The sequence below is a fragment of the Armigeres subalbatus genome, chromosome 2 (assembly GCF_024139115.2).
Source record: "Armigeres subalbatus isolate Guangzhou_Male chromosome 2, GZ_Asu_2, whole genome shotgun sequence".
In the NCBI taxonomy this organism is placed as follows: domain Eukaryota; kingdom Metazoa; phylum Arthropoda; class Insecta; order Diptera; family Culicidae; genus Armigeres; species Armigeres subalbatus.
In genome coordinates this window covers 318613681-318632219 of record NC_085140.1, presented here as the reverse complement: position 1 = coordinate 318632219, position 18539 = coordinate 318613681, and the positions used below count along the sequence as shown (strand labels likewise).

The window sequence follows — 18539 nt, the reverse complement described above, 5'->3', positions numbered from 1 at the left end:
ATTACTGAATGCTAACATGTACTGTACACCAGCACAAGGTGAGCTCGCCTGAAGGAGGTCTGCCAGCAGCAGCGTAATAGATGAGTAATTATTTCACCTCACTTTTCCTGTCTTCTTGTTTACTTTGCTTATGGAAGGTCGCGAAGCGATACAGAAATGTAGATCTTGGGTACTGCTCGTACATAAAGTTCCCTTGACTGCAAAGCTGGAGAACTTTAAATATGGATGGTAGGCCTGGTATGTACGAATAGAGTATGTTTAAAGAATTATGGTGAGATTTATATTTTCAATTCTATATGTGAGCATGCAAGAGAATTGCAATCGACATAAAAGTCAGTCATATTGTTTTGTATTGAGAATTGGCTGGATCGATCGAGTAATTATGGCAAAAACAAAGTATAACAATACGAAGAGCAATCGTATGTTTTCACTTGGTTCAGAAAAAGCTCATTCCTGAATTATTTCCGATCAGGGATGAATCCAGAAGAGAATAAAGAAGTATCTCACTTATCATATACCATATACCATATGTAGCATACTGCGAGAGACTTTTTTTGCAAGCTGTCGAGATAAAGAACTGATTCGGGAGGCTATATCTCATGAGTCATGATAAATTTCTGTTAAAAAGCTCCAGACGCGGGTGTCTTTGGTTCTGATGATGCATTTCAACTTGTTCTACACAGCTGTGCGGTCAAGTAAAGTACGAGACACTGAAGATGGAATTACAGCTGAGTTTTTCAGAAAATCCTTATGGAATGCATACGAAAAAATTGTTTCAGGAATTCCTACGAAAATTTTAAAAATTTCTTAAGGCTCTATAAACCGTAATCAATCCGATAATGACGATGATTTTATTCGGATCCGCACTAATACTAATAAAGTTTTGAACTAAATTCAATATTTTGGAACTATTTACGGACTTACCCTTCATAATAATATATTCATAGCATTTCCATATTAATTTTTCACTTTTTAAAACTAGCAATTACTGAGAAATTGCTGGAAAAATGCTGAAAACTGCGTTTTTCTGAGGCCGATATTCGTATGTTCATCGAACGCATACTAACATTCGAACGTTCGGATCCAACACATACACACTCACTTGAATTTTCACTGGATCTTTTCCCATTGTTTCTTTGATTTAATCACTCCTAAAACATATTCATTAACTGAGTTACACATTTTTCTTCAATCTTGACTACCAATTAATTCACTTCACGGCCAAAAACTGTCGAAAACTGCTTTCCAAAAATCGAAGTGAGAGGCAAATTTAACGACCGTATTGTGAATGCAATAAAATGCGGAACACTCAAATTCACTAGCGCAATAAGTGAAATGGTGAGAACAAAATCTACGCGATGCAACTTCATTCAATCCGAACAATACAACGTATACGCCAGCCACGTCCACGCCAACACGCAAACAAAGGTGTGCATACACAAGAAAATAATCATCTCTTCACCGTTGCCAGATTTATTTATTGGAAAAAATCATTGCTGTTTGTCGGATTGAACAAATATACCAGAAATAAATATTAAAACATGTTATGTGAGCTTCTGTTACATTCCAAGTGGTGAATAAAAAAATTTAAACCGATAAATACCCATATATTTTGATACACCGTGAACATGTGTTATGATATAAAATAAACATTTCGTCAAGTCTGGCAACATTATGCATCAGCTGGCATATTTTTACCACCCCATTTCCACCCACCCCAGATGTAAACAACATTTATTTCTCGCTGCTGCACTTTTCCGTAGCAATTGCATCACTATTACAAACAAGTGATACAGTCATTAATTTTCAAAACATTGTGATGGAGTCTTGAGCCTTAAGGAATTCTATAAGGCGTTTCTTCGAAAATTGTTTAGCAACTCTTTAAATTTGTTAAGCAATTCCGGAGATTTCTTTGAGAATTCATTCGGAAATTCCTTCTTATGAAATTTTTTCGGCAATTGTTCCATGAGTCCCTAAATAAATTCTTCCAGATATTGCAAAGGGATTTCTTCGAAAATTACCCGCTTCCAGCAATTCCGTTAAACATTCTCCGGGAATTCTTCCACAACTTCCTGCAGAAATTCCTTAGAAAATGCCTTCGTGAGTTCTTTCCGAAATTCTTTCAGTAATACCTTCGGATTTTTCAGAATTTGAAGTATTTGAAGGAATCTACAAAGGAATATCGGAGGCTTTTCGAAGAAACTTGACGGCTTGACGGATTTATATTATTCAAGGAAAAAAATCTTGAGGAGTTGTCAAATAAATTTTTGAGGGGAGTTTTTGAAGAAATTCATGGAGGGTTTTGTGCAGGAATTTCCAAATGATTTTTTGAAGGCATTTTAAAAGAGAACCTGAAGGGATTTTCGAAAAAAATTCCCGTTGGAAAGACTAAAAGAGTTTTTTTTAGGTATTTCTAAAAGACTTGCCAAAAGAATTCTTAAAGGAATTTCTAGAGGAATCGATAAAGGCATTTCTTAATAAATGTTCAAAAGAATTTCCGAAGGAATTTTCAAAGGAATTTATGAAGAAACTCCTAATAAAGTTTCAGAGGAAATGCCTACTTGTATTTCTGAAGTTTCCTAGATTTATCCAGTGATTCATTCGAAGATTTCCCCAGTATCTTTGGCCATGGCTGTGTATATACATAGCACACGTTTCGAAATGGACAAATTGATATGAAATTTGCGACAAAGAATCCACGTGTCTTGGAGGGACTCAAACCCTCAACCTCCTACTCTCTAAAAAGGCGTGATAACCCCTACACAACAAGACTGTGACAGCCAAGATATCTAACAAAAAAAAATTATTTTCGTACGCCGAGTTGCAAAATAATATGCAAAAATTGCTTCAGTAATTGATTCGCAATTTCCTCCAGAAATTTCTTTGGAGATTACAAAAACACAAAACTACAAAAACTCCTCCGGAAACGAATTCCAGAAAGCCTTTCGGTATTTCGTATTTCGGTATTTTCCCTCAGGAATTAGTTCGGAATTTATTCCATGCTTTCCTTCAAAAGTTTGTGGGAACAACCTTGGGAAAATCGTTAAGCTATTCTTCCGGAAATTCCTTCGGAAATTCTTGTAAGAAATCTGGAATTCCTTGCAAAGTTCTAGGACGAAATTTCCTTAAGAATTCCTGAACAAGTTTCTGAAGGAATACCCGAAAAAAATCCTGAAGGATTTTTCAAATTAACTCCTGAAGAAACTTCCGACAATCTTAGATTTCTCCGAAAATTCCTTCCGTCAAGTCTTCGTTCAGAAATGCGCAAATACCTTCTGAAAGTACTTCGCAAATTCCTTTATCAACGGAAATATATTGTTCCAGAATTCCTCCAAAAAATTTCTAAAAACTCCTTCAGAAATTTATGTACGGATTACTTCGGAAATTTTTTCAAGCTTTGGAAATGTGCTTATGAATTTCTCCAAAAATAATTTACGAATTCCTTCCGAACTTATTTTAGAAATTCCTCTACGGGTTTCTTGGTAAGTTCTTTGACAATTAATTTTTTATTTTTTTTTTCAAATTTCCATAGGAATGTTTTCAAAACTACCTTAAGCAATTTCAAGAGAATTTCTCCAATTTCTCCGGGTAATCCGTTGAAAATTCCTCCAGTAAATTCTTTGGTACCTTTAAGAAGCTACATTTAGACACTGACAAAACTAGCTCTGTACACATCGTTGATTCGTCCAGTCGCCATGTACGGCCGTTAGAAGATGCAGAATACTCTCGAAGTGTTTGAGCAAAAAATACTGCGCTCAATGCTTGGCGGCGTGGTGAAAAAAAGGTAAATGGCGCAGAAGAATTAATGAATCACAATAACAAGTGTACAAAAATGCAGACAAAGGAATGCTGATGAAATAGGCAGATTACAGTGGGTTGGACATGTAGTGCATATTCTGGAAGAGAGACCAGCAAAATAAACTGCAGAGAACCTGGAAGAGGACGTCGGCTCCGGGGTAGATATCGTACTCGCTGGCTGTGTGCCGATGTGCAGGGAGACTGACGACTGGCGGCCCAAGAACGAGCGCCTGGAGTAGGAAATTATATTCGGTTCTGGTCCGGACAACACGGAGTGTACGACCATCATAGGTATAGGCAACTTTAGGAAGAAATTCCTAAACAATTTGCTTTTGAATGCTTTCGGGATCTTTCAGGAAATTCTTTCAAAACTCCTTTCGAAATTTCTTCAAAAATTTATTTAAAACATCATCTAAAATTGCTATTGGTATGCATTTGGATATTCTGTTGGGAATTCCTTTGAAAATGTCTGTGAGGATTTCTTCAATATTTTCTTAAAAGATTTCTACCTTGGTTTCTACTGATTTTTCTTCGGGAATTCCTTCAATTCCCAAAGTTTTTCCGTAAATTACTTTGAAAATTTTGCCGGAAATGCCTTCATAAACTTTTTCCAGATATTACTTCAGGAATCCCCTCGAAAAATCCTTTAAAAATTTCATTTAGGAATTCCATCGGAAACTAGTTATTTTTTTATTTTTATAAATTTCCGATTGTGTTCTTGCAGTTATATTATATGGTTTTATTAAGGGAGTTTCCCAAAGAGAACCTGAATGGATTTTAGGAAGAATAACTATATGATTTTTTGCAGAAATTCTCATAGGATTTTACGAAGGAATTCCTAATGAAAATTCCTAAGAAATGCCTGTAGAAATTTCCTAAAAAAACTTGTTTCCTCCAGAAATTCCTTCAAGAACTCCACCAAAAACTTTTTTGGCATATTTAACCAAATTTCTCAGCTAGTATTCATTTTCAGTTATATTGATCATCTATTGAGATTTGTATCTACAAGAACTCAAAGAATAGTAGTTCGACTTTTTCTCGAAGTTGGAAAGTAAAATGACTGGAGTTTATCAACATCCTGAATTGAAAAAAACTTTTGAAAAACCCAGATTAATCCACCTAGCGGTGATAGTGCCTTTCTCGTTTCTTGTGAGTGTGTAATTTCTTCGCAATTTTGGTATGAAAAAAAAAGTATTTTGGCCATAACTTCTGAGCCCATAGTCCGATCCGGCCAATTTTTGATAGGAAACAATGGGACATGATTCTGCGTCGAATGTTGCGAGTAAATCGGCCGAGAGTAGGTGCCTAAATAGAGAAAAAGAATTTTTCTTGTAAAAACTGGCCATAACTCCGAAGCCCATAGTCCGACTGGGCCGGTTTTCGATACGAAACAATGAGACAAGACTCCGCGTCAAATGCAACTTGTTGCGAGCAAATCGGTTGAGGATAAATGCCTAAGAAATGAAATGGTTAAGGATAAGTGCCTGAAAAATCAGTGAGATTATTTTGCGCACACATATACACACACAGACATCACTTTAATTCGTCGAGCTGAGTCGATCGGTATATAACACTATGAGTCTACGGGCCTCCTATAAAAAGTTCGTTTTTGGAGCAAACATATAGCCTTTAAGTATACTTTGTATACAAGAAAGGCAAAAAGAATTTTGGTCATAACTTCTAAGCCCATAGTCCGATCGGGTCAATTTTCAATAGGAAACAATGGGACAGGATTCTGCGTCGAATGCAACTTGTTGCGAGCAAATCGGTCGATAATAAGTGCCCAAAAAGTGAGCTAGACTTTTTAATATGATTTTTATGGAAAAAACGTATTTTAGCCATAACTTCTAAGCCCATAGTCCGATCTGGTCAATTTTCAATAGGAAACAAACAGGATTCTGCATCAAATGCAACTTGTTGTGAACAAATCAGTTGAGAAAAAGTGCCCAAAAGTGAGATAGACTTTTTAATGCGATTTTTATGAAAAAAGTATTTTGACCATAACTTCTAAGCCCACAGTCCGATCGGGTCAGCTTTCAATAGGAAACAATGGGACAGGATTCTGCATCGAATGCAACTTGTTGCGAGCACATCGGTTGAGAATAAGTGCCCAAAAAGTGAGCTAGACTTTTTAATGTGCTTTTTTATGAAAAAAAGTATTTTGGTCATAACTTCTAAGCCCATAGTCCGATCAGGTCAGTTTTCAATAGGAAACAATGGGACAGGATTCTGCGTCGATTGAAACTTGTTACGAGCAAATCGGTTGAGGGTAAGTGCCCAAAAAGTGAGATAGACTTTTTAATGTGCTTTTTTATGAAAAAAAAGAATTTTGGCCATAACTTCTAAGCCCATAGTCCGATCGGGTCAATTTTCAATAAGAAATAATGGGACAGGATTCTGCGTCGAATGCAACTTATTGCGAGCAAATCGGTTGAGGATCAGTGCCCAAAAAGTGAGCTAGACTTTTTGCGCACACACACACATACACACGCACAGACATCATTCCAATTCGTCGAGCTGAGTCGATCGGTATATAACACTATGGGCCTCCGGGCCTCCTATAAAAAGTTCGTTTTTGGAGCGAACATATAGCCTTTACGTATACTTTGTATACGAGAAAGGCAAAAAGTGGTTACCAAATTAGTTCTATGACACCGAAATCTAATTCTCAACACTGCTTAGACCTGAGCAGCACACATGTTGCACAAAAGTTTCTGTGACTCATATGCAACCGAATTAAGCCACATTCGAGCTGCTGTATTCAATTCGGTTTGGATTGTCTTTCTAGGGGAGGTCACGAAAAGTGAAGCAGGATTAATTATTAAAGCTAAATTTATCAAAATCAGAGAATAACAAAATAGTGTTGATTTAATTATCATTTTTAAATCAAGTATTGATTAATGGGGCCCTCCTTAGCCGTGTGGTAAGACGCGCGGCTACAAAGCAAAACCATGCTGAAGGTGGCTGGGTTCGATTCCCGGTGCCAGTCTAGACAATTTTCGGATTGGAAATTGTCTCGACTTCCCTGGGCATAAAGTATCATCGTGTTAGCCTCATGATATACGAATGCAAAAATGGTAACTTGGCTTAGAAACCTTGCAGTTAATAACTGTGGAAGTGCTTAATGAACACTAAGCTGCGAGGCGGCTCTGTCCCAGTGTGGGGATGTAATGCCAATAAGAAGAAGAAGATTGATTAATGTCGCCGGCAATTGACTGCTTTGAATGTGCCGTTTGATAATCGGCAAAGGAAGAATATTACCATACTAATCCACTGAAGTCGATTTTCATACGGGCGATTCCTACTGTGTAAATACAAACCGCGTGAATGCAAAAATCTGCGTTAAAATTGATTTTTTCATCCACGCTGGTTCACACCGCCGTTCGCCGCCGCCGATAAAAGTCAACGGTGCGCCGCCGTGACGCCGCCGCAGCCGCCGATGATACGATCGGCGCACAGGTCTAGGTCTGATGAGAGATAGTGTGTGAGGATGGGATCACCACTCCCGACCCACTAAAACCAACTACTTTCTCTCCAGTCATTCCCCAGGCCCGCAATTAAGCAATACTTCGGGTGATGACTATTGAGCATTGCGCCTCCTACATGCGTACTTGGCGTACACAAGTGCACGTATGCAGCACATGTGCCACAACACTCACCTGCCTATGCCGCTCGAATGACAGCAAGAATCTTGCAGCTACCCTGCAGGAGGTACCACATGCTGCCAACTCACAACACAGACAGTCCTTATTCAGTATGGTGATCACACTGTCCTGCAACGGAGTGGCACCACATCTCTACCAAGCCGGAGGCGACCCTATGCCGCTCCTACCTCAGCTACGAGGCAAACCCAATCATCCTCTTCGTCCTGTCGTGGCAGACAGAGTGGTCAGTGGAAGGGGCGGGCCACGCAGAATTTGTGCAACCCCAATCACGACAACTCGTAGTTCTACTGCCTGGGCAGCCCAATTACTCCATGAGGGCATTAATGCCCTACTCTCACTCGCTTCCCTGCCAATCATTACCTCGGGTGTGTGGGTACCACCCACTGCCACCCTCATGACCATCCGTACAATGTGAGGCTTACTTGTGTGCTCGCTCATACATTCAGTCTTATTCGCTTACACCACTCTTCTGTCAATCAGTCACTCGCTCCGTGGGGTTGTAATACCCCCATCTCCCATTTGTTTCCACTTTGTGGACCTCCAGTGCATCGTTTTGGGCGTGGAAAACCCGGCACGTCATACGTGCCTAACACTCACCTACCCGGGGTTTGATACTGTCAGCAGGTAGACTTCCAGGTACCTTGCAGGAGGTACCCACCTCTTGGCATTTCGAAGCCCAGGTGGTGGTCACTCCGCCTTGCAACCTTTCCTTACACGTCTCCAATTTCAGAGGTGCCGCAAAAGCATCAGCCCCCGACACACCTGCCAAACATAGCAAGACTTTCGTGGGCCCGTGTGTGGGTACCACCCACTCCCACCCACTTGCCACCGAAGCAGCCCTCATTCTGTGGAACCTCCACAGGCTCCGTTAACGACCTGGCTAATTGTTTCACCCCCAGGTCATTCAGCCCCTCGGAACGGTCTCCTTGGGATTCGGGGTTAGGGACGCCATATTGTCAGCTTGAGTGTTGTACTGAGCCTGACGATATAGCCAAATTTATACCATTACGCACTACTTCCAAGTATCTATATCCTAACGTAACGGATAAGGCTTAACTTGTGTTGGCAGCGAAAACGTACTCGTAGATGACGTCACTACCTCATAGTACCGCTCTTGGCGGGACTGCGCTCCGGTTACGTAACGTAATTTTCGGTGGTGGCAAAATAGGCTCACGCACGCGTGTTCACGGGTCCGTGATCGGCGGGGTTGCAGTTGCAGCGCACGGCCAAGAAAAACAGCTTGATGACTTTAGCGGCACATCCTTCACTCTACGACTGGACAACAGATTCCTCCGCGGCGCCCTCCTTGGATGCCGCACTCCATACCAAAAAAGATTGACCCACCGTTCGATGGGCTTACAGATGACCTGTTTGGTGGGGTCGATGGTCTCACTGCCAGGAAAAAGTCCGCTGGTCGCTTATCAATGGAGCGTGTGGTTTGCAGTTGTGGTGGAGGTATCCCGACGGGTTGCTTGCTTGCCGGTAGATTGTAGGTGGCAGGTGGATTCCGTCCACTTAGAGGTCCACTAGCCTCCCCGGACCGAAAACAAATGGCCTCGACCTTCAATAGCGTGGCTGATTGATTATTACTCGTTTGCCTATGTCCAGAGAAAATTATATACTACTCATTGGGGATTGAAAGATTTGAATACTTACAATCTAATTTATTTACTAAATCTATTTACAACATTATATACAAAATTATTGAATGAATTAGCTCCGAGAACAGGTTCTCCTCCAACCCAAAAATCGTTTGATTTCGTCTTGTAGAAACGAAAAGTACGAACACTATTCGTTATCTATTGAGAGCGATTTCTGCAAACCCGGTTTCCAACTAATCTACACACAGCGTGACTAGGCTTGATTCATTTTCTCTGGCAGCGTGCTCACGTAACATGGCAGGTTTTTCTGTTCAACGGCGTCCGACACGTCCATTTGCTAGAACTCCACTATAGCAGAACGTTTCTCCTGCGCTTACGATTTGGTACGCATGAGTTTGGCAAAAAGTGTCTCTTTTATTTGTTTATGACGAAAAGACGAAAATTACTGCCTTAATCTTACATGCTGGAGGCGTTCGCCATCATGGCGAAAGCGAAATATATATGTTTCGCATTGATTCTCTTTGTTCATTTCATGCGAATTTTATAATAATTTTAGCATTAGCATTTCGCACAAATTCGTAGATGGTACAAGCCAAGACTATTGTATGAGAGTAGCAACACATTCATCCGTTACCACAAATATTGATTTGGGACTAATCGCTATCTCTTAAATGGAAGCAATGCACTCTCCAATAGTCGAGATCTGTACTGGCCACGTCCTTGCGAATTCTGAGGAAGGGGAAGGATGGTTAGTTGGACACCTACTTAAGAAAGATGTAGAAAATTCTACGACCTCTCATAGGTGCCACGGGAGGTTTTTTGATTGTTAGTGTTGAAGGTTTAACATTTGGAATCGTTCTGGTAGAACGTGAAACACAGAAAGAACTAAGATAGAAATACAAAGTAGGAAAGGGACGAGCCTGGAATTGAACCCACGACCTCCTGCTTATAAGTCTATATTTTTTTTATAATAATTTGAAGCGAAATTCGAAAAATCTTAACAATTTCATTTTTGTATACACTCACGTTAAGTAGCGCATCGATATGTAGAGATATTTATTACATACTGATATGAATATGATCGTACTCGGGGCATATGCTAGACGAAAAATATATTTACCTTAAAACCATAGGTACCGGTAGGGATATTGTACTTTGGCTTGATTTACATAGTAGGGGAGACTTAGGAGACTTGATCCCCTTTTCTGATTTCCGATGTATCACAGCCAAAAATAAATAAACATACGCGATTTCCACACAAACTCTCTAAAAAATATAGTATATGTATATTTTTACTGATGTATGACAGTCCTTAAATTATAGTTCAATAACATACACAATCGATTTTTTGGAGTGCTGTCAAAAATCGACTTTTAAAATATTCGGGGAAATTGATCCCTCTTCAAGAACTTGCTCTGGTAAAATTAGTAAGGTCCCCTCAGTTTTTATAAATATTTTTTCTTCAAAATACGCGGAATTTTCGAATTGCTGTGCGTAAACATGAAAAATTTTTGTTATTAAAATCAACAGCGCGTGCAATTTTAAAATTTGGGGAGACTTGATCCCCATTCTATGATATCTACGCAATAAATGATTTTTTTCTGTCAACCTTTCATCAAATCTGTCAAATCTACAAAAAACTAGAAGCCTGAGAAGAGATTTATATTTTTTTGAATTTTTTAGTCAAAGTTTTGTATGGGTGACTAATGGGGGATCAAGTGACCCCATATTGAGGCAATAACTCCAAATCCAAATATCCTAAAACTTTGATGAAATTTTGACATTTTCATCAGTACAAATCATTAAGCATATTTATGGCTTTGTGTTGTGGCCATTTGGTAAAAAATAAAGTGCTTTTTGTGCAATTTTTACAGCAGCTTTTTCTTTATTATTGTAAGTCTCGAAAAAAAAAATATTTTGAATTCATCCTACTTCTAAAACGGAGACGGCTCATTTATCACACATCTTTTCTCACAGAGAAGAGAGCGAGAAGTGAGAAGTTAGACCAATTCGACCAAATCACATTCGGCTTTCAACGACCCTTCCCCCTTTTTGCGCTTTGAATGGCACAAGGCAACTTTGACAGAGTTTTTAATTCAGATCCTTGTAGTTTTTTTATATAGTAGCTCTTCTGTCACCATGTTGTAGGAAAGCATTGCAGCAACTCGTGTATGCGTAGTTATCATGACTCTAGAGAATATTCTTGCTGCTTAAGTCAGTGAATAATTGGTTTTGTAAAGTATGTTTATGGATACCTACTAAGGCTCTAAACAATAACAATTAAAATGTTATGACAAGGCTCGAACTGAAATTTTTCGGAATTTATTAATATTCCAGTAATGAATTGACCACCTTAACACTGAATGCATGTACAAAGCGTTAATTCAAATATTCAACACGAACATCATTTAAAACCTCCTGTAGAAAACTTTCCCATAACCTACAACGGTACCGTCATAAATTTGTGCAAATTACTCCCCGGCGCTAATTTCACTATTTCAAAGCAAGCTGCTGCACCAACCGGCAAGCCATGGTGGCACCTACTCCCTATTTGCTACTGACTGAATGAAACAAAAAAAACTCGACAGGAAAAACGCACCGCCTCGACTTTATGACTTTTGCAAATGACTGCGGGTGGCTGGCTACTCCCCAACTTCCACTTCTCGTTTGTTCCCCAAATGGGATGGGAACCCATTCTCTGCTGATTCAAATTCGCAAATTTACACCGACTCGGGCGGCGGGAGCGAAATGTTAATTATTCATAGCCAATTGAAACTATTACTGAGCGTAGTGGAAATTGTTTTCAATTTCGAACCACCTTGCCTTTCTCCCGCTGTTTAACGAAATGCTGTATTTATTTTTTTCTCATAAAAAAAATCGATAGAAGGCCTAAAGAGTTCGCATACCTATATCGACTCGGTTTGGATAATTAGTCCCGTCGGAAAGGTTCGAAAAAGCGATTTTATCACTTCAGGAATTCAGCAAATCAGCTCTTAACTATTTAGTTGACTTTACAAGTACGCGTGGTATGTGTTATTACCTTGACAACTAACGATCATTTAGCATCAATGATTTTTCCGGCATCTTCTTCTTCTTCTTCTTCTTACTAGCATTACATCCCCTGCTGGGACATTGCCGCCTCGCTGCTTAGTTATTTCAGCACTTTCACAGTTATCAATCGCGAGATTTCTAAACCGAATTACCATTTTTGCATTTGTATGTCATGGGGCTAACACGATGATACTTCCATGCCCAGGGAAGTCGCGACAATTTCCAAACCTAGACCGGGAATCGAATCCAGCAAGGAGGTTGCCGGAATTTACGACTCTTCCAACTTTGGAGTACGAAGCGGGATTTTTATTTATTTATTATCAGTCTAAGGCCGGAGTGGCCTATGCAGTACATAAAAGTCTTCTCCATTCAGCTCGTTGCCAATCACGCAGTCTCTGGATGTCCGCAAATCGTCCTCCACTTGATCGATCCACCTTGCTCGCTGTGCACCTCGCCTTCTTGTTTCCGTTGGATCGTTGTCGAGAACCATTTTCACCGGATTTCTGTCCGACATTCCGGCTAAGTGCCCGGCCCACCGCAGTCTTCCGATTTTCGCGATCCTTTTCAAAACCACAACTTAATAAAAGAAAAGGTGATGATCCGATGTAATGTTCCATAAATGTGATTCTTTAAAGAAGTTTACGGTGATGTTTAATGTGAAAATGCATATAGTTGTGTAGAAATTAAAACAATTTTATTTAAATCCATATAGAATGCGGTGCTGCAATATTTGACATTTGAAAAGTAAAAATATCAATCCTGAGCAAGCCAGGATCCGATCTGCTAGTAACATATTCATTACATTCAGCTGTGTAGTCCTACGTCACCTTTGCGCACAACCCCATTGGGCTACACCTTCGAGTTTTGTCTGTAAATATTCACAACTATTCTAAATAACGTACAAAGGATATCAACATACTGCTGCAAAGATCTAATATGAAAGCATTTATTGCAAAAAATCAACCTAATTTCAACCGAAATTTCATTTGCACCCCTTTGCTTTTAACCTCCTCATTTATGAAAAACGCATTTTTTTTATTTAGCTAATTTTGATTTATTTTATTTTGGCAATGAAAAATGGTTATTCTATTTAGTTTTTATTCGTAGCTTTAGAAATTATCCCAGTTTTACTTCAAATGCAACACGAATAAAATCAGGGGCAAGACTCCTTCAGACTACAAACTGAAAGAGCATTAGAATTATTTTATTCAGTAAGCTACAAGCATTGTAGACTTTACTCTTTTTTTTTATTAAAGATATGCCATAGTTTCGAATACATAAGCTTCGCAATTATTAAATATGAATGGCAAATTTAATGCTTATACAGGGAAATGGGAAAAAGGGATTTTTTGAATTGTCATTTCATCAAGTATATCAGTGCCAACAATTTGTCCTCTAGCAAGCGACATTTCGATAACAGTCATGTTCCCAAAGGTACCGACGGTTATGAATCCAGTCACCCTCTCTACTGGCCGATCGGCCAATGCAATGCCGGTGTTGCGTGCCCGACAAAAAAAATGTGTCGGTAGCCTGTCACCATTGGCAATGCCTCTATCTATCTGGATCTGTTCAGGACCGGCTGATATGAAGGTGGTTCTCAATTTACGGCCGTAGTTCGCATGTCCTACAGCCGCTTTATCACAGAGTTTTCTTCTGTACCGCCATAGCAGCCCCAACAACATGCTTGCACGTTTCCATACATATCTACCTCAGCGTTAGGGTGAAACAAAACATTTAATGCTTCTAAACTGACTAGTTATTCTCGTCATTTTAATGTGTAACGAATGAAAATGAGCTCGCCACCGTTCGCAGCTTAAGCGCCACTTCCGTCAAAGGAAGACCGCGAACGTATTTCCCGTCCGGCCAGAGACTCTAAATTCAAGGCGGGTAAATTCAATGGCTCAAACACCGTATACCTCTTCCATCACCCACCCGTCAAAGACTCCGAAGATTATAATCCGACTAAGGTTTAACCAAGTTGAAATAAGCGAAAAAGTACTAAAAAGAAACTAAAAACTACAACGAACCGTTCACTTCAAAAAAGGTTGCTTCGACCATGGGATGAGTTGAATGTCAAAGAATTCTTGAGCTTTTATACGTGTATTATTCTACATATCGTGCCTAACTTGTCCCGGGACCAGATTCTTCCTAGCTTCATCTAATTCTAAATACATTTTGTGGATCTGACCTGTTTTCTGTTGAGTCGACTCTCGAACAATTTCTCGGTACAAAGTTGCTTCAGGCTGCGGTAGTTTCAAACGTCGGATTCTTGAGCCAATCCCCAGATGGCGTACTCTGTCGTCGGTGTTAGAGTTGTCACCGCTATGCGTTACTCACACGTGTATTGTATCTCTGCCACGTAACCGGGTGGCTGTACTCCCAGTCTAAACTCAACTGTGGTGTATAGTTTGACTGCCGACCACCGAACGGCGAGAGCGTATTCCGTAGCGTGGGGTTTCCCTTCTTCACGGTGGGAGGCGTTACTCAAGAAAAGCGAAAATGGTTTTTCTTCCGAGGGGCCCGACGACGTATGGTAGGGTCACGTGGTTGGCATGTGACTTCCAAACTCCAACAAAAAACCCACTACGATGCGGGTTTTAACCTGCGCAACATGTTCTAATTAATATTTCGTTGTTCGGAGCTTAGTTAGATATTTGTTTTACCTTATTAAACGGAGATCGAAGCACAATCGATCTCACCTGGCTTCCTTTTTAGGCTTCCTTTTGTTAATTTTCCTATCCGAGCGGTGAATGACTTTAGTCGAAATTACAATCTGGTTTCTAATGAATACTCACAAATATAAATGTGGAGACTCCCACAAAGTTTTGTTTGTTCACCAATTCTAACTATTTTGGTATAACTTTTGGTATAGTTTTTACTAACTTGTCAGACCACTTTCTATGCACCTCTTATGGTTTTCACAATCTTCACTGAAGTGATCATACCCAAATACAGATACTGAGTGGCGCGATCCCGAATACAAAAGCTTTTTCGTCTTGCTTTCCCCCGTTTAGATTTGCCTCCCCATTGTCCCATCGAGGGAGGAAATTCGAGAAGGTTCAGTGGAGCATTTTTTTGAGTTTGCGTTTTATACATTCGTAATCTTTCACTTCATATTCAGAGGGCACTATATGCATGCTGTCAGTCTTGAGGACGATATTCATCGTTACAAATGGAACTAAAATTGGCAAGTTCTATAAAGATGAACATTATTGCATAGTTTATCATATTCCCCCGGTGCGAGCCCTACAAATAAAATTTTGATGCACCTGCTTGAAAAATCAAATAATTTTCATACAGAATGCCAAATTCCGCTATTTTTTTTAAGCATAATAAAAACTTTGCTAAGTGAATGATGTGTTATGTGAAGTTAAAAAAAATGTGGTAAATTTTTATGATTCTGCATAAAATCAGTAAGTATTTAATAAGTTTTAATCATTCCAAACACAGCTTTCCATACCCAAAAAATAAATTTTACAATCTATCTATAAAATAAAAATGAAATGGTCTGTGTTCGTATCCGCATAACTCGAAAACGGCTGGATAGATTGTCTTTATTCCTTCATCAAACATGTTCGTTATCGTTTCCGACGGGTTTATATGATAAGAAAAATCATAAGCAAGATTGAGTAAATAGCGAAAAACTTAAAATAAGAAACTTTGCATGGGCAGTTCAGAAAGCGCATTTTCGCCTACTATGCAGGACAACGTCTGACGGGTCAACTAGTTATTGTATAAAATCTTGGCATATACAATTCTGTATGGTTTTAATACAAGAAATGTAAGCTTTTTTACCGATACTGTATTAAAATAACACAAAATTTTAAGATTTCAATACAAATGGTTGTATTAAAATCTTCCGTTATTATACATGCCAAAATTTTATACAGTTTCTGTAGGGTTCTTATGCAGAACTGTAATAAAATCTGCCATGCGCTGTTTTGGTGCATTTATTCAAATATGCTTCAAGAAATTCAATTTCAACTAAAACGGATCTGCAATTCTAATAATATTTAATACAAAGCTAGTTATTAGAGCACCCTACTCCGCATGTCGTCGGTGGGTCCTACCGCTGGTTGTCGGCAGATAAATAGGAAGACAGTGTGATGTGGGTGCTATTCCCGTGCATTAGCTCCAGTCACGAAATCCGTTTGGCAAAATAATGTCAAATTTCGGCACGCACGAACAAACCGATCCAAAACGGGGTGCGACGACAAAGAAGACTATTCAACGACAGCCTCGACAACGGCCAAATTGCGAGATGCGTGTCTCGTCTAGGGTAACGAGGCGGTTTTGTGTAACTGACATATTTTAGATCACTTTATGGTATTTTCTCAACCATAATTCGTTTAGTTACCCGTTGGAATATGTACGAATTAAAATAAATTATTTAAGGAACACGGTACAGAAGAAGATGAAGAGAACTGAAATATGATATAAGTTTCTCAGTCAATGGCATAGTTATATAATGTTCAAATCAAGATTTTGGTGAAAAAACTGAAAAAAATGAATAAATCGACTTTATCTTCCGATAAAATAGGCATTGGTTCAGCAAAACATGATCATAGAAAAAACTTCGAAACTATTTTCTTAAGTTGTCCAAAACACCCCCGTTACCCTATGCTCCAGGAGGAATCCCACCATATATGCCCTGTATGCTGATGCTTCTGCATTATGAATGGCACGTGGGGATTTCGCAGAAAAGTTACGGCTCCCGGGGAGCTTCGGAGAATTTATGAAAGCCAGAAACGTCGTAAATTTAAGCAAAAGTGGGTATATTTTCTTGTTTTATTCTCCGTTCTGTACCGGGAACGTGAACACGGGAATGAATTGCGTTTGGCGTTGTCATGTTGTACTAAGTAAACGTGTAAATATTTGATTTTTTCGAGAAATTTGCGAATTGATGAGTATACGCGTCTGCCATTATCACCCTTCAACATTGGGGTGAAAAATGGGGTAATTTTTCCTCATAATTGTTGAGAGTTAAATTGTACATTGACAAATGGTTGTTTACTATAATGCCCAGGGCACTGAATGGTCGTTTGGTGGAAAGCAATTAAGGGAAGGCAGAAGGGCTCACCCTTGAGCCAATTCTGGTGGTCTACAGATTTCATAGACCTTAACTTATTGTTATGTATCAATGAGTTGTGAATCAAGAACTGATAAAAACATTCAGTTATTAAAATCGCTGGTCAATACTCTGCACGAGTACATCGATTGGCTGCACTGGGATGGAGATGGACCGGATTATATTCGTTAGGCAAGCTTCTGTAGGGCGTTAAGCCAGGGGTTGACTACCATGATGAAGGCTGCATGAGTTTGTATCAGTGCCAGGGATCGAATCTTAATTAGGATGAAAAAAATCTCTCATTTATCATTTCTGTATACACACTCGAAAGGAAGCATACTGTAAGAGACGTTTAACGCAAACTGTTACGATAATGAACTGATTTGGGGGGCCATATCCCGATAAATTTCTTTAAAAATCTCCAAAGACGGAGAGCACCAGCTCTGAATATGCATTTTAACTTGTTTTATACAGCTATGTAAAAAAATAAGCTCCCCAACGTGAAAAGAGCCAAATTCAACATGGCTTTTCGGTGGGACTGCCTATTCGAATCTGTTTTTTTTAATTTGTATACAAGCAGGGTGTCGACTACCTGAAAAAACTTGGAGAACCTGGAATTATCAGGGAATTATTGTCAACCTGGAAAATTCAGGGAATTATAATTCTTGGGACAATAAGGTAAATCAGCAAGTGAGAAAATGAACATGTTGTATTTACATAATTTATTCAAATGTTCAATACATAAACATAAATACACGTTTTTATGGGGCCCTCCTTAGCCGTGCGGTAAGATGCGCGGCTACAAAGCAAGACCATACTGGGAGTGGCTGGGTTCGATTCCCGGTGCCGGTCTAGGCAATTTTCGGATTGGAAATTGTCTCGACTTCCCTGGGCATAAAAGTATCATCGTGTTAGCCTCAAGATATACGAATGCAGAAACAAGCTGTCAAACAACTCGCCTTACAATTGAAGAAGGAAAGAATTTGTTTCTTGTGGACTTGAACACTGGTGAAGTTTAACTGGGGCACGTTACCCACCAAATTGAATATTTTAACCTCAAATTTGAACATATACATACGCCAAGATTTCTCTAAAAAAGGATTTTAACCAATTTAATATTTTTTTGCACGAATTTTTGAAGAAATTCTTGCAAGAATTGACGAATGAATTCCTGTGTTTAGAAATATCTTCGGAACTTCTAATTGGAATTACTTCTGGAATTTCTTTAGCAATTCTTTCGGAAATCCCTTCAGGTTATTCTTGGAAAATAACATCATAAAATTCTCCCAAAAAATGTTTTAGCAATCCGACAGGAATTCTATTTGGAATATCTCGGGGATTTTTTTTTGAGAATTC

At 39.2% G+C, this 18539-nt stretch overlaps 1 protein-coding gene and 1 long non-coding RNA gene across 2 annotated transcripts in view; one reads left to right on the top strand and one right to left on the bottom strand.

The window, feature by feature from the left end:
- LOC134212659 (out at first protein) overlaps positions 1 to 18539 on the top strand; it is a 261163-nt gene that overhangs the window by 188978 nt on the left and 53646 nt on the right. The gene's annotated exons all lie outside the window — the stretch shown is intronic.
- LOC134216789 (uncharacterized) lies at positions 14024 to 15250 on the bottom strand. Its single transcript, XR_009980826.1, has 3 exons — positions 14911 to 15250; positions 14779 to 14850; positions 14024 to 14717 (listed from the first exon to the last, which is right to left on the bottom strand). It is a non-coding gene; the product is annotated as an uncharacterized LOC134216789 (long non-coding RNA).